The sequence below is a fragment of the Diospyros lotus genome, chromosome 12 (genome assembly GCF_014633365.1).
Source record: "Diospyros lotus cultivar Yz01 chromosome 12, ASM1463336v1, whole genome shotgun sequence".
Taxonomy (NCBI): Eukaryota; Viridiplantae; Streptophyta; class Magnoliopsida; order Ericales; family Ebenaceae; genus Diospyros; species Diospyros lotus.
The window spans coordinates 25,079,351-25,102,095 of NC_068349.1; the positions used below are offsets into that span (position 1 = coordinate 25,079,351).

Consider the following 22,745-nt stretch of genomic DNA (forward strand, 5'->3'; position numbering starts at 1 on the left):
TCAAAATTTTAAGAAAAAATTGACTGATGAGGCTTGCTAGCACACCCGAGGCCCTCACAGGGCCCAAATGTGCACTGGTAGTGTGAGTTGGCATCGGGTCGCGCATGCCCGCGAGCCTGTTGCACGCCTGGCTGCTACCTACTGCCTTCCTTCACCTATTTTCTTTTTCTTTTTTTTTTCCTCTTGGGCTCTTTAGTCCAAATTTTCCAAAAATTAAGTACATTAAATATACATCATAAATATCAGTAACCCCTTTACCTCATGAAATGTAAAGGGGTAAATGTAAGCATAAATAATCATGAAATGTAAGATGCATGCATGGTATGGATAGCCTTCCTTATCCTCACAACCCTTCAAGGTTGAGGTAACAACCTATCATTTCCCAATCTCCTAGTTCTCCTTATAGCCAAAGGTCCACTAGTGCACACAAATTGCATATGCTTGCAACCATATGAGAACTTATATGAAATCTCATCCACACAAACAAACACAATCCATATCATTATGTAGCATTTAATCTCCACTCTTGGATTCTTTTGCCTTTTCCAAGATTCAATCCCCACCACATAGAGAAAACACAATCCATGTGCTTAAAAGAAGATTAAATCTCATCCATGGATTTCTTTGGAGATTAAATCTCCACCATCCACCTCATTCTTCCTTTGGTTTACTAGACCCATTTCCAATCCATGCCCATGTGAAGACTCAAATCTCCACCCTTGGATTTTTTCCAATTCCAAGACTTAATTTCCACCCTTGGATCAAGTCTCACTTTCCCATAAAATATTCAATTTCTCAATTAATTAATTATTGACTAATTTCAAGAATAACTTTTGAAAGACCATTTTCAATAATTTTTAATTTAAATAAATCTCCACATTTTCAAGAGACTAATTTCTATTTTTATTTTAATTTTTTTTCATTCTAACATAATCATGCCTCTCATAAATGCTAGAATGACTACTTTGTTTTTCTTTTTGCATTATTTTAACTCTTCCATTCTCTTGGAATAAGAGTTTACCAAGTGTCACTTTTAAACATTAATCTTAGCTTTCAATATTCCATCTTGACCATCCATTATTCCTCATTCATTCTTCATTTTAGGGAAGAACAAATTACCATCAAGACACCCCAAGACTCAATTTCTCAAAAAATTAATAACTAACCCATACTCGATAAAAATCGATTTCATCCTGCACCTACACATGATCTTTATTCATCCCAAAAACACTTCAGCATCGTCCCATTTGCAAAATCGGACAACCCTCAAGGTCCCGTTGACTTCTCGGATGTCCCTTACTAACATTCAATTTTGGCCACAATTCGAGCTTATATAGAAAAGATTTCTTGGTCTAACTGCTTTCAGTGTCATTAGCCCCTCCTTGAGATGCTTACCAATTTCATACCCTCTTCCCTAGACATTCAAGTCCCGGGACATTCCCTGTCGTCAATTTGATAATTTTATTAATTAATTTCTCGAAACTCACTTTATGGGCTCTCCGAAACACTCAAGATCCTTCAAAAATAATTGAAAATCTTATATTTTCCAACACCATATAATACTAGGTATTACATCCAATCTCTTTTAAATGAATTTCGTCCTCGAAATTCTCTTCACCTTACTCTACTCAAGACAATCATATTCTTGAGCTATTTCTCAAATTCCCTTACTTGAGAATTTCCTACCTTAGCCATTGCTCACTTTTTCCTTGAGCTATCCCCATCTTGAGGTTTCGCTTAGACTACTAATCCCTCTCACTCTTGAGGATATTCATCAACTGATGCCACTTTGTGTTCCTGCCAAATTCCACAACTAGTCGTTGGTCAGATCTCATGACTACCGCAATGATGTCCATCTTCTTGATGGATCTCAACTGTCTCTAAGCATGACTTTGTAGTCAACTTCCTATTTTTCACATTAAACCAAGACCAAAATATGACAATGCCAATCACGCTAGACAACATTGCATCACTGATCAGTCAACAATGATTTTACGCCGATCACACATGACAACATTTCTCTGGCTGATCACACACAGCTATGATTTTTATGCCGATCAACATGGCAACATCTTAGCACTGATCAATCGCAACAATATCACATCCAATTAGACACACCTATACCCATTCATCCATGGTATTTCGTCATCAATCACATACATCTATAGCTTGAGTCGATCTACATGGCAACATTTCATTACCGATCCACTATAACCATGTTATCAGTATATGTGAAGCAACCATCTGACTCCTTTAGCCATAATCGACCATTCATCACATGGTCTGCAACCTTGACCAGCCCGACCTTCACTTATCACTGTAACTTAAGCATAACTCACATACCCATACATCATAGTGGGTAGATTCATGTTTCAGCCAATAACATGCACTACCTGAGTCCATACCTCGACCTTAACGATGCATGCACCATAACATTTTTTCCAACTAGTTTCCTGAAAACCCTCAAGATTATTCCTTAAAAACCCCCCATGGATAATATCCCCTGAAAACTTTGAAGACCCCTTCGGGGGCCCCAAAGCCACAGTTCTCCTAGGCCACAGATCATGCCCCAGTCTTTGTTGACCTTTTAGTAGCATCTTAGACCTTTCCGTTTTCCCAACGGACTCTGTCTTGCTTGTTTGCAAGACAAATAAATTTAATTGTTATAGTTTGATAACAATATATATAAATGAATAATTAATAATTTGCAATTTGAAGTTTCATTATTTTTAATTTAATTCATATGTAATTGATTTAAAATGTAAATTTCTACTTAAGATCAGTTTCCCAAACAAAGAGAGAAGCGAAGTTGGGGAAATAAATATGTAAAAGGTGTTTAGAGATTATGGGGGGAAATGCTTAGGTTGCTGAGGCATCTATTGGTAAACATAAGGATGTATTGCGCCAAGTATGCCCGAGAAAACTTCGTCAAATATAGAGACATCAACTCAACGACTTCGATACTCTCCATGAATTATTCAATTGCATTTACACCTATTTCATTTGGGTCCTCGACAAGGTCCCTTCACCTTTTTTTACCTCTCTCTCTTTCTCGTTAGCTCTTGTTATCTTATCATCATTAAATTTATGGATACATAATTAGTTAGAGCTTTATTTTATTAAAAAAAAAAGAAAAGATAGAAAAGTAATTAGAGGAAACCTGCTATCTACGTTGTGGTTTTAAATTATTTTATAGATTTGAAATTAAGTGAATTTTAAGAGAAACAATTTAGTAACTTGGTTTTTATTTTTGAAACTGAATAAGAAAATTTATCTTAAGATGTTATAGTATAAATAATTAAGTAATAATGTTTTTACTGATTTAAATATTATTATTAAATGTGGATGAGAATTATATAAAGGTAAATCTTTTTATTTTTTTATTTTATTTTGTATGGGGGCCACAAAAGTAGATTTGTTATTATAATTATTACAATTTTAATTCTAAAAAATTAGAATGATAAAATTTTTAATTCCATAAAATACACAATCCCTCAAATTATTAGATATTTTTAAGTTTGAAATTAGGAAATAAATGAAGAAAGACTATGTTTTATTTTGTGATGTATTTAATTATTTATATATTTGGTTGAGAGTGTTTATATTTCTTACACATCAGCAGCAGCAGCAAATTTCAAAGCTAATAATAATGTAATGACTAATACATTGCACAATAAGAAATGAGAGCAAGCAAAGCAAGCCCATGGGCCATAGTGGCGGTGGGTGCCCGAGGTGAGGAAATTAAAAATAAATTTATGTAATGTAATTGCAAGCGCAACTTATTATTAATTAAGTCCATAGGCCACGGTGGCGGTGAGTGCCCCCCAAATTGAGTATGTGTATGTGCAGTATCAAAGCGGTCCTCAGTTTGCTGCTTCATTTAAATCGCGACTTCTTCTTCTTCGTCGAATTGCAATCTTCGCAAGCATGTTTCCTTCCTCTCTCTCTAACCCTAACGGTTGAAAATCTTCGAGATCTCCTCTCGATCCCAATTTGTTCGTTCAAATTGACCTTGACATTTGTTCGTTCAAATTGACCTAGACATTGAGCTTCAACTCCACTCGCTCTGCCCAAATCTGGATTGAAAATCTTCGAGATCTCCTCTCGATCCCAATTTGTTCGTTCAAATTGACCTAGACATTGAGCTTCAACTCCACTCGCTCTGCCCAAATCTGGATTGAAAATCTTCGAGATCTCCTCTCGATCCCAATTTGTTCGTTCAAATTGACCTAGACATTGAGCCTCAACTCCACTCGCTCTGCCCAAATCTGGATTGAAAATCTTCGAGATCTCCTCTCGATCCCAATTTGTTCGTTCAAATTGACCTAGGCATTGAGCTTCAACTCCACTCGCTCTGCCAAATCTGGGTTCCACATCGAAGCGACCCTTCGAGTAACGGCAACAATAAGAAGAAGACTACTCAGAAAACCCTAGGCATGGCTTCTCGTTCTTCCTTCCGCTCCTCCTTTCGCAATACGCCTTTCTCCGATTTCGGCAGGTTATCTGTCTCTCGCATGGCTTCTCGTTCTTCCTCCCGCTCCTCCTTTCGCAATACGCCTTTCTCCGATTTCGGCAGGTTATCTCTCTCTCTCTCTCTCTCTGTACTTTGATTGCTTTTGTTGATGGTTTTCGCATGCTGGTATAGCCACATTAGACAAACATCCGAGTACAGACGGAATAACTGGAAAAAAATTTAGGAAAATAAATAAATAATTTCTGTTGTAAATTTACGAGTAGTTCTAAAGTTTCCCACTGTATTTGAAAGTTTTTTGGTTTTGAAAGTTGACTACAGTATTAACCATTTTCTTATCTATTCTCATTGCGTACGTGGGCTGGTCTCCAACTTTTTACATTAAAGTGATTATTTTCCTTTGTGGAAACGGAATTTTTCTGCTTGTTACTTCTGTGGAACCTTGCCATTGACTTTGACATTTTCTATTACAATTATAATTTTGAGCATGGACGGATACACATAGCTTGAGTTCCATTGCATATCAATTTTGCATCACATGCTTCATGGCGCGCCTAACGTAGTTGTTTTGCTTATTATTTCAACAAGCAGGTGAAATTTAAAATTTCAGCTTAAATGATCTGAATTTTGGTCATATTTTCTTTCTAATTTGACCCGTCGTGGGTTTTTCCCTACTTGTTCCTGTTTCTTGAATCTTTCTGTTTTCCGCATTGTCTCTCCTAGTTTCCTCTTCAATTCACAAACTCGGATGTATACTTTTCCAGGATCAAATACAGTGTAAGTGTGGTTGCTGACAAGGGGTTGAAGAAACCCCTTTATACTTCTGCCACTTGGAAAACAGAGAAGTTTTATATTGGAGACTCATTCACACAGGTATTAACTATGTTTGTGTGCTTGTTAGTATATGGAGCCTGCCATTTTTCTACACTAATTTGAGAAGTTGAGTGGACCAGGTATTCAAAATTTTCTAATGTATTCATGAAACTGGCACAGCTCTCAGTTGCTAAATAATAAATTTGAATAAAGATGGTTGCAGCTCTCTTTTGTTAAAATCTTTTACATAGCTGACTTTGTCTTCCGCAACTCCTAAGCCACTACTCACAATTCTTCCTCCTTTCTGAAAATGTGTTTTTCTCCTTTTAACTCTCTTTAAATGAATGTTGCATTGGACTAGTCACAGAAGTAGTTGTTTTATTTCCCCTAAATTGTCTCTTACAATGAAATGTATTACAAATGTCAATTATTTAGTATTGTTGGTGAAAAAATAAATTGTTATGAAAGTAAATTTTGTGGTTTATCTAATTGCATATTATTTAGGATTGTTGTTGGATCATCTCTTGTCATGTAATATCTAGAGACCATGGCTTTTTGAAAGTTAATGTTTGTGGAGAATTCTGAATTTGAATGTTGTGGTTTACAACTGTCGATTTCTTTTTAGCTAATTACTTCAATTTATCTAGTATTATTCTTGGATTATCTCTCTTGGTCTTGTGTAAATTGTCAATATTTGAAACCTAATGTCCCTGGGGGAATCTTAAACCTGAATGTTGTGGTTTATCAATGTCTATTTCTTTTTATCTACTTACGTGCATTTATTTAGTATTATTCATTTTAAACATGGTTGCATTTCCTTCCCTGCTTAAGTTATATTTAAAATATTACTAGAACCGTAATCCTTTCATGCTCCTTGGCCAAAATAATAATAGATTGAAATTGATTGTTGGTCCATATAGATAAGTCCTACATCATTGCATTCCACATAGAATGATAACTTGCACACAGTCTTCTATTAATATGAAAACAAGTGCTGAAAAATAGGCGTGGATTAAAGTTGGTGAAAAAATAAATTGTTATGAAAGTAATTTTCTGGTTTATGAACAATCTAATTACATCAATTATTTAATAATGTTGTTGGATCATCTCTCTTTGCCTTGTAATATGTGTAAACCATGGCCTTTTGAAGCTTAATGTTTGTGGAGAATCCTGAATTTGAATGTTGCGGTTTGTCACGGCCTATTTCTTTTTAGCTAATCACATCAATTTATCTAGTATTGCTCTTGGATAATCTCTTTTGGTCTTGTGTAAATCACCACTTTCTAAAACTTAATGTCCGTGTGGGATTTCTGAGCCTGAACGTTGCGATTTACCAATGTCAATTTCTTTTTATCTTGTTACATCCATTTATTTAGTATTATTTGCATTCCACATAAAATGCTAATTTGCAGACATTCTTTGTTAATATTAAAAAAAGTGCTGAAAAATAGGTGTTGATTAAAGTTAGTGGAAAAATAAATTGTTATTAAATTGAATTTTGTGATTTATGAACAATCTAAATACATCAATTATTTAGTATTATTGTTTGATCATCTGTCGCTGCCTTGTAATATGTTGTAAACCATGTCTCTTTGGAGCTTAATGTTTGTGGAGAATTTTGAATTTGAATGTTGCTGTTTATCATGATCTATTTCTTTTTAGTTTATTACTTCATTTTATCTGGTATTGTTCTTGGATAATCTCTTTGGATATCGTGTAAATTATCACTTTCTAACACTTAATGTCTATGGAAAAATTATGAACCTAAATGTTGTGGTTTATCAATGTCATTTTCTTTTCATCTAGTTACATCCCTTTGTTTAGTATTATGAAAAAAAGGTGTGGATGAAAGTTGGCAAAAAAATGAATTGTTATGAAAATGAATTTTGTGGTTTATGAACAATCTAATTACATAAATTATTTAGTAATCTTGTTGGATCATCACTGTCTGCCTTGTAATATGTGTTAACCATGGCGTTTTGAAACTTAATGTTTGTGTAGAATTATGAAATTGAATGTTGCGGTTTATCACTGTCGATTTCCTTTTAACTAATCACTTAAATTTATCTAGATAGTTCTTGGATCTTCTCCTTTGCTTTTGTGTAAATCACCACATTCTGAAACTTAATTTCCGTGGTGGAATTGTAAACTTTAATTTTGTGATTTATCAATGTCAATTTCTCTCTTTCTAGTTGCATTCATTTTTGTAGCATTATTCGTTCTAAAAATGATTGCATTGTCTTCATTGCGTTAGTTATATCTAAAATATTTGTAAAACCACAATATTCATGCTCCTTGGCCAAAACAATAATAGATAAAAAATCGATTATTGGTTCATATTACTAATTCCTATGCATCATTGAATTGCACCTAGAATTGTGATTTGCACACATTCTTCTATTAATATGAAAAAAAGAGTGCTGAAAGTTAAGTGTGGATTAAACTTGGTGAAAAAACAAATTGTTATAAACCTGAATGTTGTAGCTTATAAATAATGTAATTACATCAATTATTTAGTAATCTTATTGGATCATCTCTCCTTGTCCTGTAATATGTGTAAACCATAGCCTTTCGAAACTTAATATTTGTGTAGAATTAAGAAATTGAATGTTACAGTTTATCACTACCGATTTCTTTTTAGCTAATCATTTCAATTTATCTAGTATTGTTTTTCGATAATTTCTTATGGTCTTGTGTAAATCATCACTTTTGGAGTTTAATGTCTGTGGCGGAATTCTAAATTTAAATGTTTTGATTTATCAATGTAAATTTCTTTCTTTCTAGTTACACCACTTTTTTTAGCATTATTCATTCTAAAAATGGTTGCATTGTTTTCCCAGCGTAAGTTATATTTAAAATATTACTAGAACCACAATCCTTTCATGCTCCCTGGCCAAAATAATAATAGATAAAAAATTGATAGTTGGTCCATGTAACTAATTCCTGTATCATTGCATTCCACCTAGAATGGTAATTTGTGCCCATTCTTCTATTAATATGAAAAAATATGCTGAAAAATAGGTGAGGAAAAAAATTGGTGAAAAAATAAATTGTTTTGAATATAAATTTCGAGATTTATTAACAATCTAATTACATCATTTATTTAGTATTGTTATTGGATTGTCTCTCTACCCTGTAATATGTGTACACCATGGCTTTTGAAACTTATTTTTTGTGTAGAATTTTGAATTTGAATGTTGCGATTTTTTGATTGCCGATTTCTTTTTAACTAATCAATTCAATTTATCTAGTATTGTTCTTTGATCATCTCTTTTGGTGTTTTGTAAATAATCACTTTCTAAAACTTAATGTCCGTGTGGGATTTCTGAGCTTGAATGTTGCGATTTATCAAAGTCAATTTCTTTTTATCTTGTTACATCCATTTATTTAGTCTTATTCCTTCTAAAAGTGGTTGAATTGTCTTTGTTGCGTAACTTATATTGAAAATATTACGAAAAGCAATTCGTTCATGCTCCTTTTCCACAATAATAATAGATAAAAATTTGATTGTTGGTTCATGTAACTAATTTTGGGATCATTGCATTCCACCTAAAATGCTAATTTGCATCGATCCTTCTATTAATATGAAAAAATGTGCTGAAAACTAGGTACAAAATAAAGTTGGCAAAAAAATAAATTGTTTTTTAAGTGAATTTTGTGGTTTATCCACAATCTAATTACATCATTTATTTAGTATCGTTGTTTGATATTCTCGTTGCCCTGTAATGTGTGTAAACCATGGCGTTTTGAAACTTAATGTTTGTGTAGAATTGTGAATTTGAATGTTGTGGTTTATCACTGCCGATTGCTTTTTATCTAATCGCTTCAATTTATCTAGCATTGTTCTTTGATCATCCCTTTTGGTGTTGTGTAAATCATCATTTTCTGAAACTTCATGTCCAAACTTCATGTTCGCATGGGATATCTGAGCTTGAATGTTGCGATATATCAATGTCTATTTCTTTTTATCTTGTTATATCCATTTATTTAGCATTATTGATTCTAAAAATATTAAAATCCTTTCACGTTCCTTGGCCAAAATAATAATAGATAAAAGATTGATTGTTTGTCCATGTAACTAATTCTTGCTTCATTGCATTCCACCTAGAATGCTAATTTGCACACATTCTTCTATTAATATGAAAAAATGTGCTGAAAATGTGTTAAAAGGGAAATAAATTGGTGAAAAAATAAATTGTTTCGAAAGTGAATTTTGTGGTTTATCAAAAATTTAATCACATCATTTATTATCGTTGTTGGATTGTTTTTCTACCCTGTAATATGTGTAAAGCATGGCTTTTTGTAGCTTAATTTTTTTGTATAATTCTGAATTTTAATGTTGCGATTTTATGACTGCCAATTACTTTTTAACTAATCAATTCAATTTATCTAGTATTGTTCTTTGATCATGTCTTTTGGTGTTGTGTAAATCATCAATTCCTGAAACTTAAGTGGGATTTTTGAGCTTGAATGTTGCGATTTATCAAAGTCAATTTCTTTTTATCTTGTTACATCAATTTATCTAGTCTTATTCCTTCTAAAAGTGGTTGAATTGTCTTTGCTGCATAACAATTTTGAAAATATTACGAGAAGCACAGTCCTTTCATGCTCCTTTGCCAAAATAATAATAGATAAAAAATTGATTGTTGGTTCATGTAACTAATTTTTGCATCATTGCGTTCCACATTGAATGCTAATTTGCAGACATTCTTCTATTGATATGAAAAAATGTGTTGAAAAATAGGTGTGGATTAAAGTTGGTGAAAAATAAATTGTTATGAAAGTGAATTTTTTGGTTTATGAACAATCTAATAACATCAATTATTAAGTATCGACATTCATCTGTCGCTACCTTGAAATGTGTAAAACATGGCTTTTTGAATCTTAATATTTGTGGAGAATTTTGAATTTGAATGTCGCGGTTTATCACGGCCTTTTTTTTTTTTTTTTTAAGTTAATCAGTTCAATATATCTAGTATTGTTTTTTGATCATCTCTTTTGGTCTTGCATAAATCATCACTTTCTAAAACTTAATGTCTGCGGCGGAATTCTAAACTTGAATGTTGTGATTTATCAATGTCAATTCCTTTATTTGTAGTTACATCCGTTTTTTTAGCATCATTCATTCTAAAAATGGTTGCATTGTCTTCCCCCGGGACGTTATATTTAAAATATTATTGGAACCACAATCCTTTCGTGCTCCTTGGCCAAAATAATAATAGATAAGAAATTAATTGTTGGTCGATATAATTAATTCTTGCATCATTGCATTCCACCTAGAATGCTAATTTACATTGATTATTCTATTAATATGAAAAAATGTGCTGAAAAATAGGTGCAAAATAAAGTTGGCGAAAAAATAATTTATTTTTAAGTGAATTTTGTGATTTATCAACAATCTAATTATATCATTTATTTAGTATCGATGTTGGACAGTCTCGCTGGCCTGGAATGTATTAACCATTTCTTTTTGAAACTTAATGTTTGTGTAGAATTTTGAATTTGAATGTTGTAGTTTATCACTGTCAATTTTTTTTTTTATCTAATTGCTTGAATTTAGCTAGTATTGCTCTTTGATCATCTCTTTTGGTGTTGTGTAAATCATCACTTTCTGAAACTTAATGTCCATGTTGGATTTCTGAGCTTGAATGTTGCTATTTATCAAAGTCAATTTGTTTTTATCTTGTTACATCCATTTATTTAGTCTTATTCCTTTTAAAAATGGTTGCATTGTTTTCTTGCGTAAGTTATATTTAAAATATTACTAGAACCACAATCCTTTCAAGCTCTTTGGCCAAAATATTAATAGATAAAATATTGATTGTTTGTCCATGTAACTAATTTCTGTATCCCTGCATTCCACCTAGAATGCTAATTTGCATCCATTCTTCTATTAATATGAAAAAATGGGGTATGGGAAAAAATTGGTGAAAAAATAAATTGTTTCGAAAGTGAATTTTGTGGTTTATCAAAAACTAGTGACATCATTTATTTAGTGTCGTTGTTGGATTATCTTTCTGCCCTACAATATGTGTAAAGCATGGCTTTTTGAAATTTAATTTTTCTGTAGAATTCTGAATTTTAATGTTGCGATTTTATGGCTGTCGATTTCTTTTTAACTAATCAATTCAATTTATCTAGTATTGTTCTTTGATTATCTCTTTTGGTGTTGTGTAAATCATCACTTTCTGAAACTTAGTGTCCGTGTGGGATTTTTGAGCTTGAATGTTGCGATATATGAAGTCAATTTCTTTTTATCTTGTTACATCCATTTATTTAGTTTTATTCCTTCTAAAAGTGGTTGAATTGTCTTTGCTTCGTAATTTATTTTGAAAATATTACGAGAAGCACAATCTTTTCATGCTCCTTTTCCAAAATAATAATAGATAAAAAATTGATTGTTGGTTAATGTAACTAATTTCTACGTCATTGCATTCCATGTTGAATGCTAATTTGCAGACATTCTTCTATTAATGTGAACAGATGTGCTGAAAAATAGGTGTGGACTAAAGTTGGTGAAAAATAAACTATTATGAAAGTGAATTTTGTGGTTTATGAACAATTTAATAACATAAATTATTTAGTATTATTGATGGTTCGCTTGTCGCAGCCTTGAAATTTGTGTAAAACATGGCTTTTTGAATTTTAATGTCGTAGTTTATCACATTCTATTTCTTTTTAGTTAATGACTTCAATATATCTAGTATTATTTTTTGATCATCTCTTTTGGTCTTGTATAAATCATAACTTTCTAAAACTTCATGTTTGTGGTGGAATTTTGAAATTGAATGTTGTGATTTATCAATGTCAATTCCTTTATTCCTAGTTACATCCATTTTTTTAGCATTATTCATTCAAAAATTGATTGCATTGTCTTTCCTACATATGTTATATTTAAAATATTACTAGAACCACAATCCTTTCATGCTCCTTGGCCAAAATAATAATAGATAAGAAATTAATTGTTGGTTGATGTAATTAATTCTTGCATCATTGTGTTCCACCTAGAACCTAGAAGGCTAATTTGCTTTGATTCTTCTATTAATATAAAAAAATGTGTTGAAAAGTAGGTGCAAAATAAAGTTGGCGAAAAAATAATTTATTTTTAAGTGAATTTTGTGATTTATCAACAATCTAATTACATCATTTATTTCGTATTGTTGTTGGATAGTCTCGCTGCCCTGTAATATGTGTAAACCATGGCATTCTGAAACTTAATGTTTGTGTAGAATTCCGAATTTGAATGTTGCGGTTTATCACTGTCAATTTTTTTTTTTATCTAATCGCTTCAATTTATCTAGTATTGCTCTTTGATCATGTCTTTTAGTGTTGTGTAAATCATCACTTTCTGAAACTTAATGTCCATGTGGGATTTCTGAGCTTGAATGTTGCGATTTATCAAAGTCAATTTGTTTTTATCTTGTTACATCCATTTATTTAGTCTTATTCCTTATAAAAATGGTTGCATTGTTTTCTTGCTTAAGTTATATTTAAAATATTACTAGAACCACAATCCTTTCAATCTCCTTAGCCAAAATATTAATAGTAAAATATTGATTGTTTGTCCATGTAACTAATTCCTGTATCCCTACATTCCACCTAGAATGCTAATTTGCATCCATTCTTCTATTAATATGAAAAAATGGGCTGAAAATGAGGTAAGGGAAAAAATTGGTGAAAAACATAAATTGTTTCGAAAGTGAATTTTGTGATTTGTCAAAAATCTCATTAAATCATTTATTTAGTATCGTTGTTGGATTGTGTTTCTGCCCTGTAATATGTGTATAGCATGGCTTTTTGAAACTTAATTTTTCTATAGAGTACTGAATTTTAATGTTGGGATTTTAGGATTGCCGATTTCTTTTAACTAATCAATTCAATTTATCTAGTATCGTTCTTTGATTATCTCTTTTGGTGTTGTGTAAATCATCGCTTTCTAAAACTTAATGTCCATGTGGGATTTCTGTGCTTGAATGTTGCAATTTGTCAAAGTCAATTTCTTTTTATCTTGTTAAATCCATTTATTTAGTCTTTATTCCTTCTAAAAGTGGTTGAATTGTCTTTGCTGCATAACTTATATTGAAAATATTACTAGAAGCACAATCCTTTCATGCTCCTGTCAAAATAATAATAGATAAAAAATTGATTGGTCATGTAGAATGCTAATTTGCATTCCATGTAGAATGCTAATTTGCAGACATTCTTCTATTAATAAGAAAAAATGTACTGAAAGATAGGTGTCAGGTAAAGGTGGCGAAAAATAAATTGTTATGAAAGCGAATTTTGTAGTTTATCATTAATGGAATTACATTAATTTGGATCATATCTCTGGCCTATAATGTTTGTAAACTATGGCCTTTTGAAACTTAATATTTGTATAGAATTATGAAATTAAATTTTACGATTTATCACTGTCGATTTCTCTTTAGGTAATCAATTCAATTTATCTAATATTGTTCTTGGATCATATCTTTTTGTCTTGTGTAAATTATCACTTTTTGAAACTTAATGACCGTTACGGAATTCTAAACTTGATTGTTGTGATTTATCAATGTCAATTTCTTTATTTCTAGTTACATTATATTTTTTAGCATTATTCATTCTAAAAATGGTTGCATTGTCTTCCCTACGTAACTTATATTTAAAAAAATACTAGAACCACTATCCTTTCATGCTCCTTTCTCAAAATAATAATAGATAAAAAATTGATTGTTGGTCCATGTAATTAATTTTTCCACCAAGAATGGTAATTTGCACCCATTATTCTATTAATATGAAAAAATGTGTTGAAAAATAGATATGGAATAAAGTTGTTGGAAAAATAAATTGTTTTGAAAGTGAATTTTGTTGTTAATCAACAATCTAATTACATCATTTATTTAGTATTGTTGTTGGATAGTCTCTCTGTCTTGTAATGTGTAAACCATGTCTTTTGAAACTTAATTTTCAAAAAACAAAAACTCTTAATGGTTAGTCTTGCTTTGGCATGGTTTTTTTTACATATTTTCTTATTTACTAAAAAAAAGACTTTCTAAAATTTAATGTTTGTGGAGAATCTTAAATTTTATTGTTGTGGTTTATCACGGCCTATTTCATGTTAGCTAATAACTTTTGTTTATCTAGTATTGTTCTAGGATAATCTCCTTTGGTCTCGTGTAAATCATATTTTTCTGAAACTTAATGTTTGTGTGGGATTTCTGAGCCAGAACGTAGCGATTTATCAATGTCAATTTCTTTTTTTCTTGTTACATCTATTTATTTAGTATTATTCCTTCTAAAAGTTGTTGAATGGTCTTCCCTATGCAACTTATATTGAAAATTTTACTAGAAGCACAATTCTTTCATGCTCCTTTTGCCAAAATAATAATAGATAAAAAATTGATTGTTGGTCCACTTAAAGTGCTAATTTACAGACATTTTTCTGTTAATATTAAAAAAAGTGCTGAAAAATAGGTGTCAATTATAGTTGTGTGAAAAAAAAATTTGTTATGAAAGTGAATTTTGTGGTTTATGAGTAATCTAATTACATCAATTATTTAATATTATTGTTTGATCATCTATCGCTGTCTTGTAATATGTGTAAACCATAGCTCTTTGGAGCTTAATGTTTGTGGAGAATTTTGAATTTGAATGTTGCAGTTTATCACGACCTATTTCTTTTTAGCTAATCACTTCAATTAATCTAGTTTTTTTCTTGGATAATCTCTTTTGATTTCATGTAAATTATTGCATTATTTATTTAGTATCGTTGTTGGATAGCCTCTCTACCTTGTAATATGTGTAAACCATGGCTTTTTGAGACTTAATTTTTGTGTGGAATTTTGAATTTTAATGTTGTAGTTTATCACTGCCAATTTCTTTTTATCTTGTTACATCCATTTATTTAGTATTATTCCTTCTAAAAGTAGTTGAATTGTCTTCGTTGCGTAGCTTATATTTAAAATATTACTAGAATCGCAACCCTTTCATGCTCCTTTGCCAAAATAATAATAGATAAAAAATTGATTGTTGGTTCATATAACTAATTTCTGCATCATTGGGTTCCCTGTACAATGCTAATATGCAGACATTATTCTTTTAATATGAAAAAAGTGCTGAAAAATAGGTGTCGATTAAAGTTGGTGAAAAAAAAAATTTATTATGAAAGTAGTTTTTGTGGTTTATGAACAATCTAATTATATCAATTATTTAGTATTATTGTCGAATCATCAGTCACTGCATTGTAATATGCGTAAACCATAGCTTTTTGGAACTTAATGTTTGTGGAGAATTTTGAATTTGAATGTTGTGGTTTATCAGGGCCTATTTCTTTTCAGCTAATCATTTCAATTTATCTGGTATTGTTCTTGGATAATCTCTTTTCAACTCATATAAATTATCACTTTCTGAAACTTAATATCCGTCGGGAAATTCTAAACCTAAATGTTGTGGTTTATCATTGTCAATTTCATTTTATCTACTTGCATTCATTTATTTAGTTTTATTCGTTCTAAAAAATGGTTTCCTTACGCTGCCTGCATAAGTTATATTTAAAAGATTATTAGAACCACAATTCTTTCATGCTCTTTGGCCAAAATAATAATTGATTAAAATTGCTTGTTAGTCCATATAAATAATTTCTGCATCATTGCATTCCACATAGAATGGTAACTTGCACACAGCCTTCTTTTAGTATGAAACAAAGTGCTTAAAAATAGGTGTGGATTAAAGTTTGTGAAAAATAAATTGTTAAGAAAGTAATTTTGTGGTTTATGAACAATCTAATTACATAAATTATTTAGTAATGTTTTTGGATCATCTGTCTGTGCCTTGTAATATGTGTAAAACATGGCTTTTAGAAACTTAATGTTTCTGGAGAATTCTGAATTTGAATGTTGTGGTTTATCACGGTCTATTTCTTTTTAGCTAATCACTTTTATTTATCTAGAATTGTTCTAAGATGATCTCTTTTGGTCTCGTGTAAATCATCACTTTCTGAAACTTATTGTTTGTTTGGGATTTTTGGCCTTGAACGTAGCGATTTATCAATGTCAATTTCTTTTTATCTTGTTGCATCCATTTATTTAATATTATTCTTTCTAAAAGTTCTTGAATTGTCTTGGTTGCGTAACTTATATTGAAAATATTACTAGAACCACAATCCTTTCATGCTCCTTTGCCAAAATAATAATAAATAAAAAATTGATTGTTAGTCCATATAACTAATTTATGCATCTTTGTATTTCACGTAGAATGCTAATTTGCAGACATTCTTCTATTAATTTGAAAAATGTTCTGAAAAATAGATGTCAATTAAAGTTGGTGAAAATATAATTTATTACGAAAGTGATTTTTGTGGGTTATGAACAATTTAATTACATCAATTATTTAGTATTATTGTTGGATCATCACTCGCTATCTTGTAATATGCGTAAACCATTGCCTTTTGAAACTTAATGTTTGTGGTGAATTTAGAATTTGAATGTTGTGGTTTATCAAGGCCTATTTCTTTTGAGCTAATCATTTCAATTTATCTAGTATTGTTCTTGGATAATCTCTTTTGAACTCATATAAATTATCGCTTTCTAAAACTTAATGTCCGTGTGGAAATTTTGAACCTAAATTTGTGGTTTATCAATGTCAATTTCCTTTTACCTACTTACATCCATTTATATAGTAGGACCACAACAATCCTTTCATAATAATATCAATGCTCCTACGCAAGATTGTTGGTTTATCAATCAATTTATATTGTTTCCTTACCCTCTTGTGTAGGTTATATTTAAAATATTATTAGAACCACAATCTTTTTATGCTCCTTGGCCATAATAATAATAGATTAAAATTGATTGTTGGTCCATATAAATAATTCCTGCATCATTGCATTCCACGTAGAATGGTAACTTGCACATAGTTTTCTATTAATATGAAAAAAAAAAGTGCTGAAAAATAGGTGTGGATTAAAGTTTGTGAAAAATAAATTGTTAAGAAAGTAATTTTGTGGTTTATGAACAATCTATGTACATAAATTATTTAGTAATGTTCTTGGATCATCTGTTCGTGCCTTGTTCTTGGATCATCTGTCCGTGCCTTGTAATATGTGTAAAACATGGCTTTTAGAAACTTAATGTTTGTGGAGAATCCTGAATTTGAATGTTGCGGTTTATCACGGCCCATTTCTTTTTAGCTAATCACTTTAATTGATCTATTATTGTTCTTGGATTATCTCTTTTGATCTTGTGTAAATCATCATTTTCTGAAACTTAGTGTTTTTGTGGGATTTCTGAGCTTGAACGTAGCGATTTATCAATGTCAATCTCTTTTTATCTTGTTACATCCATTTATTTAGTATTATTCTTTCTAAAAGTGGTTGAATTATCTTTGTTGCGTAACTTATATTGAAAATATTATTAGAACCACAATCCTTTCATGCTCTTGGCCAAAATAATTATAGACAAGAAATTGATTGTTGCCTTTTTTTTGTTTATGAGAAGGTAGTGCAGGGACCTTGTTAATCTTTGTACCTTGGAGCTTAATTACATTAGAGATTGCATTTCTTTAAGACGTTAATGTCTTAGTATCACCTCTTTCATTTATTAGATTTTAATTTTTTTTTTGTTGGTTTTATGTTTGTGTATTGAATGTTGTGTTATGGAATTTGTTTTCTCCACATATATGCATGTTTATTTTCTGTCAATCCATGGTGTGATAATCATGGTTTTTGACACACTCCCTCTTCCTCGTTCCCTACATTTCATCTTTGTCTTTCTCATCATTATCTTCCTACTACTCCATGTCAAAAAATGGTCACTGCTTAACAAAGTTTGAACATAAATCAGTCCAAACTTATGGAATAAACAATATTATTCATCCTCTTTTTGTTTGCTTTTTGATCCTTTATTTTGACGAATCCCATAGTACCTTAGGGTCACTAAGTAGTTGACGTTTTGTACGTTACTTGACAATTCCTGGTAGATTACAATTACAAAGTTGACACTGTAAATTTTTTGGCATTCCTTGGGCACATAGGAATTTACAATGTACATTTTCTGCATCTAGTTTTCAATCCAAACCCATCCCCAAGTTCATCATGAAAACCTCTACATATTACCCTTGTGTTGCTTGGGTACACCCCTTCGTGTTTGGGTTGTATATAAAAACGTTTTAGATAAAATAACACAGTGTTGCTAATATTGGGCACTTACATCAACTGTGGCCCAGTTTTAGTTAGTTGACCATAGTTATCTAGAATGCTTGCTAAATTTTCTATTATTTTCAGTTGACTGTGGCTTCATCTCCGGTCTTGCAGTAGCCTATTTAGTTTTCCATGGTTCCTTCCACTTTTAAGTTGTTAACTTTGCCAAAGTTAATAATCAATTGCAAAAAATGCAATTTCGCTTCTATTGAAATATTCTCTATAACACCATGTAATCTGGGGTATTACACTTCCAGCTCCCAAACCCACATTATTGCAACACCTTAGATTTGCCTAATGCATGCTAAGTTAAGAAAAAGTTGAAAAGCTTTATTATGATTACCCTGCTCGCTCGCTCTCTCTCCTAGCCATTTTACATTTCTCCTTTTACAGGTTATATGACACTCGAAAATGATTTCTTAAATGACCAAATTGGCATCTAAATGGTCTCTTACACATCCTCAAACACTTGGTAAAGTTTTCCACCTAAATCACCCATGCACTGTGCACTCTAATTGCTTTTGTCCCCCTTCTTTGATCACCCATACCTAACTAGGAATCCATACCAGCCATCAGTTTTGAACCTTTGCATTCTCAGTTATTAACATGCTAAAAATTGGTATACAGATCCATTGTGCTTGAGAGGGGCCTAAGTATGGCCTAATATTCAATTTGCTAAATCCAAACCAAAATACACAAATCTTGGTATTTCTAGATCTCCTTAGCTCAGACTAGTAACATACTGGGAATTTGCATTGTAATTCATTAGGATCTTAAAAATCAGCTTCTTGTCAAGCACTGAAAAACTGTCAACTAGCCTAGAGAATGGACCTCACAGTATGTCTGCTATCATAAGCTCAATCAGTGCCCACACTCGATTGGCCGATAGTCGATCCTCTCTACCGTCTATTTTCCACAATTGACCTTATCGTGCAGTTTTACTCGGCTCTCAGCTCCTCTTAGGCTTAGTCGATCCTAAACTTTACTTTCCACTAAATTGACAATCCTATTTGCATTCTGTTGTCACAGTTGACCTTATAGTAAAATTCTAGTTTGATGTTTATCACAATGATGTTTATCAGTCCCTTACCGGCCCCAAATTTGTTCAGCTTTCACACTGGTCCTTTGAACTAAAGGCAAGCTGAAACTCAATTAAGATTCTCTCTCTCTCTCTCTCTCTCTCTCTGTCTCTTTCTCAAGCAACCACACCCATTCATAAGGGTATTTGGCTATATAGAGAGAAAAAAAAGCAGTCAGCATAACCTTGCTTTATCCTTCCCTGCTTAAATTTTCACAAGAGAAAAGAACGATATATAGCTTAAAACAATTAACAGCACTCAGTTATGCTTAAATACACAAAGAGTTGCTTAGGACTAAATTCTGCCAATCCCACAAAGAGATGAAGATAATACTGATTTCTTCTTGCCGCCTTACAGAATCCCAACGCTGGTGAGAGACTCTGATTAAGTTGCTTATTTTCAAACTAGTTTGTTGGATCCTTGAATTTGTCACAAAGATATGCCTCAGCTTACCACATATCAACTTCTCTAGAATTTCAGCTCAAACCAAGGTGACATCAGCCCAGCCTACACACACTGTTGACAGTTCATCAAAACAGACCACATTTTCCTTCCAGCTGTTGGCAATTTTACTTTCCCATCTGTAGTTTCCTTGCATCATCCTATTGTCAATTGTTCTCCTAGGAAACTTAGTCTCAACCATCTTTATGGCTATTCATCTGCTATTCACAGAGTCTCGCAGGCACTCTGAGGGCATGGAGTGTCACACTTTGACTTGCTCATTTGTGGACAACTCATGAGACATTACAATTATGAACTTTTTGTTGAGTTCTTAAGTATATTGGTTTTGGTATTGGGGATGGGTACATAGTTAAATTTTATTTGCATTACTGGTCTGGCTATAGGAATGTTCATACAAGATGTGACTGTTAGTGGGTGGTTCGAGTTATCCTCTAATGGCATTATATGGTCTCCTATGTTAGGTGGAATCTGTATGATCATAAAATTTACTCTATGACAACCTTTTTGGTTATTTTTACCCAAAAAAAAGAAAGATTTTCAGGTATGTTTTTGAAGCAGGGCATTTCAAGACAAAGGGGTGGATACATGGAAGTTTGTGCCCTCAAGGGAGATCCTTTTCAATTCTTTTATTTTAATGCTACAGTTGCTTTAAGTCGTAAGGACTTTACTTCAATCTGTAAACCAAATCTTCCTTACCTCTTACTTGAAAACTTTCCAGTTGCTTGATATAAATTAATTTTTCAAATCACCATGAAGGAATATTGTTTCCAAATCTATACATGCAATCTTTAAATCTTTCTAGCTGCTAGACCATGTACTACTCTAATGATGACACCTTCAAAACTTGAGAGAAGATTTCTTCAAAATACACTCCTCTTTGCTTAAAGCCTTTTATTGAAAGTCTTGCTTTATACCTAGGCTGCAAAACATTCTCTTCAGTTTTCAACATGTACACCTGTTTATTCTTGAGTTCTCTTTCACATTCACGCAACTTTTATCTGCTCATAAGTATTGTTGTCATGTAAAGCACATCTAACCACTTTAATATGTTATGGCTTTACCATAACTGTCCAACTTTTGCCCACCAATGAGCATCGTGTGATCTACAAGAGAATATCTAATTGAAGGTTGTCTAGCTGTAGAAGAGCTTATCTCTATTGATTTTCAGCCGGTAACTTTGCACCATACTACAGATGCTTTGCAGTTATTGAATTTTCAAATTTAGTTTCATTGCCTTTATGCTCAACTGCATGATTAACTGTTTGAATTATTTTGATCACATTTTAGGTCTTGAGTTTCTGCTCTTGTCTAATATATTCAATGGTCTTATCTCTCCAGAAGAACATCTCTACTCCTCTCCGCTCTCTTAGCAATTGGATCCTATAGTTTATGGTCAAAGTCATGATGAAAGGAAGATACATTGCTTTGCTTAGAATCAAACTTCCATATCCATCCTCTGAAATGTGCTCATAAACAACACAACCAAACACCTTCAAGTGTTTGTAGGAAACATTCTTTTTGGATCACACCTATACTGGCACATCAGTCTACACAGGAGGTAAAGGTGAGAGGTTAATCAAATCCATAGTTGTCCTCATTGCCTCATCCCAGAAGATCTTCAGCAACTTTGCTTTTTTCATGTGTTTGCACGATTTATTCTTTTTACTGCATTATTTTCTGAAGATTTTTTTATAGTAATTATCTGATGCTTTATGTCTTTAACTTTTGCAATAATCATCAATCGTTCCCTTGTACTTCCCTCCATTATTTGTTCAGATGCACTTCAACTTTCTACCTGTTTTTCTTTTGAACACTAGTTTGAAATTTTTTAGACAAATCTAACACTTGGCCTTTAGTTTTTAATGCATAAGCCCGACCTTTCTAGAGAAATCATTGATAAATGTAACAAAGTACAATGCATCATTGAGTGCCCTATTCGTCAAGAGTGCACAAAATTTAAAATATGTAATTCTTTTGAATGGAGGAAAATTCTTAAAATTAATTAGCCATTGCTTACTTGGTAAACAATGCTCACAGTTCCTTAACAATGCACTTTTCATACCTAGCAGCAAATTCTTCTTGATTAGCAAAATTGAAACCCTTTTGACTCATAGCTTTTCATGCCCAAGTCTTCTGGGCTATAACTCTGTCGTCTTCCCACTCTCTAATGCATTCACTTTTTGACTGCATAGCTTTGCTTGCATCAAGTAGAGTGCATTATGTATTTTTTCCTTTGGTCACTATAAGAGAGCCCTTCAAAAATTCTCTCTTCCCTTCACTGAAGGTGTCTATGCCCTTGATCATCAGGCTTCTTAACAAAAATTAAATTTAGGTTGATCTTTGGTGCATGTATGACATCTTTGAATGCTAATTTGCAATATGTGTTAGTCTCTAAGCAAAAATCTCCCATGCCCGTAATTTGGAAACACCATTATGCCTCATTTTGATAATGTCAAAACCACCTGCTTGGTAAGTTGGAAAAAAAATTCTATCCTAGATGTAACATGGATGGATGCACTGCTATCAATAATCCAATTTGACTGTTGGCATGATAAACTCATGATTATAGTTACTGATTGTAATTACATCCTCTGAAGTGGTTGCAACAGTCTCCTGGTCACCTTTATCTTTTTGCTGTTGCCTTTTCCACTTGAAGGAATCTTTCTTTATGTGGCCTGTCTTTTGGCAATGATGGCACTCAGCATCGTTGTTAACTTGAATGAACTTTTGGAATTCCCTCAATATA

At 32.0% G+C, this 22,745-nt stretch overlaps 1 protein-coding gene across 15 annotated transcripts in view; it reads left to right on the forward strand.

Moving 5' to 3' along the window:
* The first annotated feature begins 4,376 nt into the window (after positions 1-4,376).
* The window catches only part of LOC127787188 (probable pectin methyltransferase QUA3), a 54,329-nt gene continuing 35,960 nt past the window's right edge, over positions 4,377-22,745 (forward strand). For 10 of the 15 annotated variants that reach the window (XR_008020117.1, XR_008020114.1, XR_008020119.1 and 7 more), the window contains exons 1-3: positions 4,432-4,576; positions 5,236-5,344; positions 21,338-21,563. The gene's annotated coding sequence lies outside the window, so the exon portion shown is untranslated. The other 5 variants (XM_052315100.1, XM_052315105.1, XM_052315099.1 and 2 more) reach the window with 4 other exon arrangements.